Below are 10,687 nucleotides of genomic sequence, written 5' to 3' on the forward strand. Positions count from 1 at the left end.
TCACTCCCATTAAGTTATGTGAAAAACTGTATAACATTGCATGTGGTTTGTTTTGGGGTTTGCACACTGATTTTCTGCACTGTTTTTTCCTAAATACAAACACTCTATTATCTTTATTACTTCACAATAAATATTGCAGAATGCACAGCGGTACTCAAAGCAAACAGTACTTGTAAGTGCACACCAAGCACCACAGAATTCATAGCTTCAGGAGTACACCCAGCCACATTTATAAATGTACAGCAAGCACGATACAATTCTTAGTGACACCCAAAGCTCCAGGCCCAGGGAACATTCCAGCAGAGAATGCTACTGTGGCTTACCGGTAAAGTGCTCTTTCAAAGCCTCCATTAACTGCATAGCTTCATTTTTTTCTTTCTTTCCACGTACTTTAATGGATTCCATAACAATGGACAAGATGGAGTTTAGAACTGGATCACCTGGCCCTTTCTCTTCTTGTCTCCTCCCAGCTCAAAGCGCTCGCACCTCTTAGTGGCCCAGCATTCGCTTGGACCCTGCAGCTGGGCTCCACACACTCAAGCCTCAGCACAATTTTCTTCGTGGTCTTGGCCTTCTTACAGAAGATAGGCTTTGTCTGACCACCATAACCACTCTGCTTCCGATCCTGTCTCCTCTTTCCCTGAGCGTAGAAAGAGTCCTTGCCCTTCTTGTACTGGGTCACTTTGTACAGCTGGTGCTTGCCACATTTCTTGCAATAAGTCCTGCAGGTTTTGGGGATTTTCACCATCCTGCCAGCAGCAGCAGCATCGGGGCTCTTGTAATAGCACTTGTGTCTGGGTGTTGAAGGGTGGTAGACAGCTACTTGGCCTTCACCCCAGCAGCAGTTTTTCCCCCTTTGCCTCAAAGATATTGTGCAGGATATAACAGGCAGCTATAACCAGGGGGATATTTTTCTCACTGTGTCTCAATCTAGTGAGTAAACACTGCCAGAGTCCCTTCAATTTATCAAAAGCACATTCAGCAGGCATTCTGCACCTGCTGAGCCAGTAGTTGAATTTTTCCGTGGTGCTGCCGAGGAGGCCAGTGTATTGCTTCATGAGCCCAAGGAGCAAGAGGTAGGCTGGGTCCCCCAGAATCAGAACTGGCATTTGAGTATTGCCAGTGGTAATGCTCTAGGCTGGAAAGAATGTCCCTGCTTGCAGCTTTCTGAACAGCCCGGTGTTCTTAAAGATGCGAGTGTCATGTACTGTCCCTGACCAGCCCACACTGATATCGGTGAAGCGTCCCCGGTGAACCACCACTGCTTGCATAGCCATAGAAAAGTAGCCCTTTCAGCTGATGTACGGTGTGGCAAGGTGAGCTGTCTATCACCCCACCTCAGTGCGGGAACCCTCTGGCTGCAAGCCATCGACTATTTCCTGCACATTGCCCAAGAATCAGCCCTGTGTAATAGGAGATGATTAATGGTCTTACACACTTACATGACAATGGCCCACACTGTGGGGGGGGGGAGGGAGCATGGGCTGTTATAGCAGAAGTAAGGGTGAGACAAGACAGAACTGGGGTGGGGGGAATCAAATCAGTATCTTAGATGTCTATATACTAATGCAAGACGTATGGGGAATAAGCAGGAAGAACTCGAAATGCTCGTAAATAAACACAGCTATGACATAGCTGGCATCACAGAGACTTGGTGGGATAATACGCATGACTGGAATATTGGTATAGAAGGATATGGCTTGCTCAGGAAGGACAGGCAGGGAATAAAGGCAGGAGGTGCTGCCTTATATATTAAAAATGTATACACTTGGACTGAGGTTGAGATAGAAAAAAGAGACAGATATGTTGAAAATCTCTGGCTAAGGATAAATGGGGTAAAAAACAAGGGTGATGTCATGATAGGGGTCTACTACAGATCACCAAAACAGGAAGAAGAGGTGGATGAAGCTTTTTTTAAACAACGAACAAAATCATCCAAAGCACGGGACTTGGTGGTGATGGGGGACTTCAGCTACCCAGACATCTATTGGGAAAATACCACAGCAGAGCACAGATTATCCAACAAGTTCTTGGAATGAATTGGAGACCATTTTTTATTTCAGAAGGTGGAGAAAGCTACTGGGGGGAGGCTGTTCTAGATTTGATTTTGACAAGTAGGGAGGAACTGGTTGAGAATTTGAAAGTGGAGGGCAACGTGGGTGAAAGTGATCATGAAACGGTAGAGTTCACAATTCTAAGGAATGGTAGGAGGGAGAACAGCACTATAAAGACAGTGGATTTCAAGAGGGCAGACTTTAGCAAACTTAGGGAGTTGGTAGGTAAAATCCCCTGGGAAGCAAGTCTAAGGGGAAAAAACAATTGAAGACATTGGCAGTTTTTCAAAGAGACATTATTAAGGGCACAAGAGCAAACTATCCCACTGCGTAGGAAAGATAGGAAGTATGGCAAAATACCACCCTGGCTTAACCAGGAAATCTTCAATGATCTCAAACTCAAAAAAGTGTCCTACAAAAAGTGAGAACTAGATCAAATTACAAAGGATGAATATAAACAAATAACACAAGTATGTAGGGACAAAATTAGAAAAGCCAAGGCACAAATGAGATCAAACTAGCTAGGGACATAAAAGGAAACAAGAAAACATTCTACAGATACATTAGAAGCAAGAGGAAGACCAAGGACAGAGTAGGCCGTTACTCAATGAGGGGGGAAAGACAACAAAAGAAAATGTGGAAATGGCAGAGGTGCTTAATGACTTCTTTGTTTCGGTTTTCACCAAGAAGGTTGGTGGCGATTGGATGTCTAACATAGTGAATGCCAGTGAAAATGAGGTAGGATCAGAGTCTAAAATAGGGAAATAACAAGTCAAAAATTTCTTAGACAAGTTAGATGTCTTCAAATCACCAGGGCCTGATGAAATGCATCTTAGAGTACTCAAGGAGCTGATTGAGGAGATATCTGAGCCATTAGCAATTATCTTTGAAGTCATGGAAGATGAGAGACATTCCAGAAGACTAGAAAAGGGCAAATATAGTGCCCATCTATTAAAAGGGAAATAAGGACAACCCAGGGAATTACAGACCAGTCAGCTTAATTTCTGTACCTGGAAAAATAATGGAGCAAATAATTAAGCAATCAATTTGCAAACACCTAGAAGATAATAAGGTGATACATAACAGTCAGCATGGATTTGTCAAGAACAACTAGTGTCAAACCAACTGGATAGCTTTCTTTGACAGGGTAACAAGCCTTATGGATGGGGCGAAGCAGTAGATGTGATATATCTTGACTTTAATAAGGTTTTTGATACTGTCTAAGATGACATTCTCATAAACGAACTAGGGAAATACAACCTAGATAGAGCCACTATAAGGAGGGTGCATAACTGGTTGGAAAATCTTTCCCAGAGAGTAGTTATCAGTGGTTCACAGTCACGCTGGAAGGGCATAATAAATGGGGTCCCGCAGGGATCGGTTCTGGGTCCGGTTCTGTTCAATATCTTCATCAATGATTTAGATAATGGCATAGAGAGTACACTTATAAAGTTTGTGCACGATACCAAGCTGGGAGGGGTTGCAAGTGCTTTGGAGGATAGGATTGAAATTCAAAATGATCTGGACAAACTGGAGAAATGGTCTGAAGTAAATAGGATGAAATTCAATAAGGACAAATGCAAAGTACTCCACTTAGGAAGGAACAATCAGTTGCACACATACAAAATGGGAAATGATTGCCTAGGAAGGAGTACTGTGGAAAGGGATCTGGGGGGTCATAGTGGATAACAAGTCAACAATGTAACACTGTTGCAAAAAAACCAAACATCATTCTGGGATGTATTAGTAGGAGTATTGTAAGCAAGACATTGTAATTCTTCCGCTCTACTCCACGCTGATTAGGCCTCAACTGGAGTATTGTGTCCAGTTCTGGGTGCCACATTTCAGGAAAGATGTGGACAAATTGGAGAAAGTCCAGAGAATAGCAACAAAAATGATTAAAGGTCTAGAAAACATGACCTGTGAGGGAAGATTGAAAAAATTGGGTTTGTTTACTCTGGAGAAGAGAAGACTGAGAGGGGACATGATAACAGTATTTTCAAGTACATAAAAGGTTATTACAAGGAGGAGGGAGAAAAATTGTTCTTCTTAACCTGTGAGGATAGGACAAGAAGCAATGGGCTTAAATAGCAGCAAGGGTGGTTTAGGTTGGACATTAGGAAAAACTTCCTAACTGTCAGAGTGGTTAAGCACTGGAATAAATTGCCGAGAGAGGTTGTGGAATATCCATCATTGGGGATTTTTAAGAGCAGGTTGGACAAACACCTGTCAGGGATGGTCTAGATAATACTTAGTCCTGCCTTGAATGCAGGAGACTGGACTAGATGACCTCTCGAGGTCCCTTCCAGTTCTATGATTCTATGATTTACCACTAACCGATAGCAATCCAGTGTTTCAAACTTCGAGAGCACGATCGCCCCTTGCTTCTCCACTGTCAATGCAGCTCTCATTCTGGTGCCCTTGCACTGGAAATGAACTGGGTCAAGCTCTAGACACAGATCCAGGAATGTGGCCTTTCGCATCCAAAAGTTCTGCAGCCATTGCTTGTCATTCCAAACCTGCACTACAATGCAGACCACCAGTCAATGCTTGTTTCTCGGGCCCAGAAGCAGCGCTCCACCTTGTGCATCCGCTCTGAGAACAGCACTGTCAACCTGGAATTGCTTTTTGCTATGAGCCACAGCACACTGTCCTCAGAGAAACAGTCATGTCCCCTGTTGTTGCTGTACTTCCTGCAGGTGTGCAAATAGAAGAGGATCTTGCATCCTGTGTTCACAGCATTCATGAGAACAGCGTAGAACTCTGCAGGCTCCATGCTTCTGTCAGACAGTGGACATGGAAAAGTGCCATGCGGGATTTTAAAAAATGACATGAAAATGATGAGACATGGATGGCGTTATGGGATGGACAAAGCATGCCAGGAACTTGACCTCTTGCTCCCAGAGATCCTGGGGTGAGTCATTTCTATCTCACAAAACGTTGCAAAAATATCCTACAAGGCATTCTGCTGGATGGGCGCACATGGGACACTGGAATGCCTATTTATAATGCACCTCACTTTATATTGACACAAGCACACCTGGTGAGCATGAATTGCAGCTAATTATGCATGTGCCCGAGAGACATACAAATTGTGGCAGCTGTACACTGAGGTAACTTGTGTTGACCAAAGTTTGTAGTGTAGACATGGCCAAAGCCACCTCATGCCTTGTCCTTTGGTCTCCTGCCTCCAGTGATGTGGTGTTCACATGTCCAGCCTAGTTTGGCTTCCATTCCTTAAGTGTCAATGTTCTGGTCATTGGCTCTTCCATTGTCTCTTCCAGGCCTTTCATTCATGTGTTGAATCCAACCAGTTCTTGTTAAAGTATCTGGTCCCAACCCAGACAGCATATGTGACATTTGGCCATGCCTCATTTCCCTTTCCTTTACCAGAAGTCAATCCATTTAAACCCAGAAGATAGCAATATAAAGTGGGTGGGTAAACTGAAGCATACATATGGCTCATAAAACTATTACCCAAAATTCCCACATTCCTCACACTAAGATTGACCAGTTTCCCATGGAGGCTCCGTTCATGTTTGCAGTGGGGTGACTGGAAGCTGTGGGGGTGAGATGGGGAAGAGTACTAGTTGGATGAGGAGCTGGAAGAGGGGAAACTGGGAATGGCTGGACAAGGAACCAGGGGTTGGGAGAGAGCTAGCACTCGCTGTCCAAATGCTTACCCCCTGGGCTCAGGGCTGACCCCCCAGTAGCTTAAACACCCCCTCTCCCAGAAGGTGTGAGCCTCTTCTCCCAGGAGGCCTGGATATGTAGCATATAACACATGCAGATATTTTTCAGTCTCATGCCATTACCCTTTTACTTAACAGATAAAGCATGAGAGAGTTCAGATCATATAGAAAACAACAAACGTCCTAACTGTGATGCCCCTCACTAGCTCACCCTTCCCATGGAAGACCAGCGATATTCAGGTAGGTAAACAGGGTTCCCTGCCTCATTGGGCTTCTAGATGCTGGGTTGCCTCTCCTTCATCCTGAGCTGGAGAAAAAGTGCCCTAAAGAAGAACAGCAGCTCCTGCCCTTTTATAACTTTTAGCTCCCTCTGTCAGGCGATGTCCTGCTCAGCCTCCTCTGGGGATCACAGACCCCTACCAGGTGACTTTATGTTCAAGGTGACCTCTCCCCTGACAAATCAATTCTCCTGGCTGGGAGCCAGACTATTGATTAGAGCTATTCCATTTCAATGGAAGAGCACTTTAAGTCAAGGACCCTCTTTTGTCCTTTTGCTACCAGCTTTTGGAATTTCAGCCACAGAAGGGAGCAAACAGCCAATAAAGGAGTCAAAAGGGCGGCACAGTCAAAGTGGAGTTTGCATCTTCGTAAAGATCCTTGCAGAGAGAATTCCATCATCTCACACCAAATTCATAGCCTGTACAGGCAGTCCCAAGTCGTCATACTGTACAAATCACTTTTCGCAGGTGGTCACTGATTGTGTGTTCCTCATTTCCTGGGTTCCCAATGTCAGTCTTGGGGGTCTTGCTTGCAGAAGTGCTCAACCCGCATGGCTGTTACTGAAGTTAATGGGACTGAGTGGGGCTTTGCAAATATAACATGGTATATGACGCTAAGTTCTCTGAAAAATCAGGCCCTAGGTGTCTCAAAGTGGGCACCCAAAATTAGTGGCTACTTTTGACCTTAATCTCTCTCTGCCTCAGTTCCCAGTCTATAAAATGGGCATAAACCTCTCTCACCTCCCAAAGATGTTGTGAAGTTACTTTAATTAATATTCAGGAAGCACTCCAATAATTATAGTGATAGCCACAGAAAAGCCCATGAGGAAATAGATAATTTTGTATTAAGAGCAGCGTTTGAACAGTTGTGCTGTAAACAAGGCCTGGAGCCACACATTGATCAATGAGGTGAAAACAAAATATTGAATACTGCTCATTAAATGAGCACTGTCCATCCTGTCGATGAGGCAGGAATCTTGTGGAAAAAATAGGCTGTGAATATATAATTACAGGCAGTATCGTAATCTGTGTGCTCAAAGGGGCTGAATTAAGAATAACTTAATGCAGTGTTTCCCAGACTTGTTCCGCCGCTTCTGCAGGGAAAGCCCCTGGTGGGCCACACCGGTTTGTTTATCTGCTACGTCCACAGGTTCAGCCAATCGCGGCTCCCAGTGGCCGCGGTTTGATGCTCCAGGCCAATGGGAGCTGCTGGAAGCGGCGGCCAGTACATCCCTCAGCCCGCGCCGCTTCCCGCAGCCTCCGTTGGCCTGGAGCAGCGAACCGCAGCCAGTGGGAGCCGCGATAGGCCGAACCTGCGGATGCGGCAGGTAAACAAACCGGCACGGCCCACCAGGGGCTTTCCCTGCACAAGCGGCAGAACAAGTCTGGGAAACACTGACTTAATGGATAACACTGTCATTTCCTCACTTTGGACTGCTTGGCTTTGCCACCTTAACAATGTTCTTTAAATGCAGTTTGTGCATGTGATATATGTCACTGGAAAAGTGACAGCAGCATCACCTCCTTTCACAGATGGAGAAACTGAGGCACTGAGGAAGGGACCAGCAGGTCAGTGGGAGAGAGAACCAGAGTGCAGGTTTGCTGACTCCCATGCCAGTAGCCCACTACCTGGACCAGATGGCCTCCCCTTTAAATTCACCTGCCCCCTCCCTAGAGCACCTTTTACTGTGTGCCCCATTGCCTGGCTCTCTGGGTGCACCAGTAAGTACAACTAGTTGATGTTTCCACCTGGGGCTGGATGACAAATACCCACAAAGTGTCATTTAACTCCTGTGTGAAGGGAGTGGCTTCCCCACACTGTGCTTTCAGACCCCCAGGTTGCCTCACCCATCCATAAGGAAGTGACGCCGGCTTGATCACTGGAGTGATCTTTACCCTTTGAGCCTCCTGAACCCGAGGGCCTGCCATAAAGTGAAGCGTTTCCACCCTGCCGCCACAAAGTGCCTGGATACTGCAGGGAGCCGTGCGGCTGCCCCTCTGGGATCCCTGTGCTTGGGGGGGTGAGGGGGGGGCGCAGAGCCCTGTGTCCCTTCGTGACCCACCTGCCTTCTTCAGCTTCTCTCCTGGGTGTGAATTCCAGTGGCTTTCCCAGCTGGGATTCCTGGGATTGCCCTGCAGCAGGTGGGGGCTGACCTCTGGTCTTTTAAAGGCAGCAGGTCAGTCACTTAAGCCCCCTCTCTAGTTCAATGAGATGGATTACAACAAACAGCAACCCCCCTCTATGGTGCAACAGCCTGCATGGGGTGCCTCTCAAACTAGAGTTGCTGGATGGCTTGTAACTGATAAACAAAGCTGAGGGCTGGGGTGTTTGTAATGGAGGCTGATCAGGGCTCATGCGATATTTATAGCATCTAAACAAACCAAACTCACTGGGTCATTATAGCTTGTAAACAAACTTGGCGGTTGCGGGGTAAGGACTGGTGGCTGAAACCACAGGCTACTCCATGCCTGACTGCCACAGGCTCTTATTAGGGGCTCAGTACAGGATCTCACTTGTGTTAGCAGAAATTCTTATTCCCAGCTTTCCCCTCCAGCCACTCTTTGCTGTCCTTTGGCTGAGGCATGAAGCACCAGTAGCCAGCGAATGAAGCTTGGGCTGGGAGCCAGGGGCTCTGGAGTCCTCATCCTGGCTTCACTTCTGACCTGCGGCTAGTTCAGTGCCTCACAAGTGGCTCGTGAGGGTTACTGAGCTCGTAAGGGCTTGGGAAATGCAGAGCTCTGTCTAGGTGCGAGATATTATTGTGGTGTGCTAAGGGAAGACCTGGTAAAGTCACCAATGCAGCAGTTCCAGGGAGGCAGGGATGGAGACCCTTGCAGGCACTTTCAAAATGCCAGGCTTCGGCTGGAGATGGGACAGAACAGGAGAACCCAGATCTACCGTGTGTTATGGAGAAGGAAGGATCTTATAGTTAAAGCAATGAACTTGGGTTCAGTAGCTGGTGCTGCTAAGGTACCTGTGTGATTTGGAGCAAATCATTTCTCTGTCAGTACCACGGAGGAAGCTGGGAGGGGCTCAGGTGCTATGGAGAAGGGGACTGTGTATGTACCTAGGCTGAAATATAAGGTTGCTAGTTTCATGCAGTGGCTATAACATAGGAATATCTTCCTGATCTTCAGGCATGTGTACTGCACTCTCCATCAGACACAGCCCAATTGTTCATTTTGGAAATGCTCATTAGTAAGTGTTAGCAAACCGTTGACAGCAGAGAGAGAGGAGTGGGGAAGGCAGGTGGAAGAAGATGGGAAACAGGAAAGTGGGGGGAAAAAAATGAATTTCTGAGAAAAGTCAATAAGGAAGCTGCAGCACAGAAAGGCTGTCTTTGTACATGTCTTACTCCAGGACACTCACTGGGACATGTAAGGCCATAATTAGGTATTTAACACAAAACGTGATGCGTAAGTTGAGTAATGGGAAAGGGCTATTAAAAGCCAGGTTTGGGCCTGAATGACAGCAGACGCTTCCAAAGTAACGTTTCAAATAATAATAAAAAAAAAAGCAGGATGGAAGAGACTTAAACACTGGGTGCCTTGTGATTTTGAAGGAATATTCTTTGCTTGGAAGCCATGTTAGAATACTGAGATGCAGCCACATCTTGGTGTGAGAGGGTCTCTAGAGCAGAGGAGATGCAGTCGTGTCTGGGGGCTGGAGGTGCCGGGTGCTGTGCTGGAGCAGAGGGGATGCAGTCATGTCTCAGGATGGAGGTTCCTGGGTGCTGTGCTGGAGCAGAGGGGACGCAGTCGTGTCTGGGGGCTGGAGGTGCCGGATGCTGTGCTGGAGCAGAGGGGATGCAGTCATGTCTCAGGCTGGAGGTTCCCGGGTGCTGTGCTGGAGCAGAGGGGACGCAGTCGTGTCTGGGGGCTGGAGGTTCCTGGGTGCTGTGCTGGAGCAGACGGGATGCAGTCATGTCTCAGGATGGAGGTTCCTGGATGCTGTGCTGGAGCAGAGGGGATGCAATTGTGTCTGGGGGCTGGAGGTTCCTGGGTGCTGTGCTGGAGCAGAGGAGATGCAGTCGTGTCTCAGGCTGGAGGTTCCCGGGTGCTGTGCTGGAGCAGAGGGGACGCAGTCGTGTCTCAGGCTGGAGGTTCCCGGGTGCTGTGCTGGAGCAGAGGGGATGCAGTCGTGTCTGGGGGCTGGAGGTTCCTGGGTGCTGTGCTGGAGCAGAGGGGATGCAATTGTGTCTGGGGGCTGGAGGTTCCTGGGTGCTGTGCTGGAGCAGACGGGATGCAGTCGCATCTGGGGGCTGGAGGTGCCGGGTGCTGTGCTGGAGCAGAGGGGACGCAGTCGTGTCTCAGGCTGGAGGTTCCTGGGTGCTGTGCTGGAGCAGAGGAGATGCAGTCGTGTCTTAGGCTGGAGGTTCCCGGGTGCTGTGCTGGAGCAGAGGGGACGCAGTCGTGTCTGGGGGCTGGAGGTTCCCGGGTGCTGTGCTGGAGCAGAGGGGACGCAGTCGTGTCTCAGGCTGGAGGTTCCTGGGTGCTGTGCTGGAGCAGAGGAGATGCAGTCGTGTCTCAGGCTGGAGGTTCCCGGGTGCTGTGCTGGAGCAGAGGGGACGCAGTCGTGTCTCAGGCTGGAGGTTCCCGGGTGCTGTGCTGGAGCAGAGGGGATGCAGTCATGTCTCAGGCTGGAGGTTCCCGGGTGCTGTGC

The 10,687-nt window shown here is 47.9% G+C and overlaps 1 pseudogene; it reads right to left on the bottom strand.

Moving 5' to 3' along the window:
- Nucleotides 1–375: 375 nt before the first annotated feature.
- On the bottom strand, nt 376–930 carry LOC114018767 (annotated as a pseudogene).
- Nucleotides 931–10,687: the final 9,757 nt, after the last annotated feature.

This window comes from Chelonia mydas, chromosome 7 (assembly GCF_015237465.2).
Source record: "Chelonia mydas isolate rCheMyd1 chromosome 7, rCheMyd1.pri.v2, whole genome shotgun sequence".
Lineage (NCBI taxonomy): Eukaryota > Metazoa > Chordata > Testudines > Cheloniidae > Chelonia > Chelonia mydas.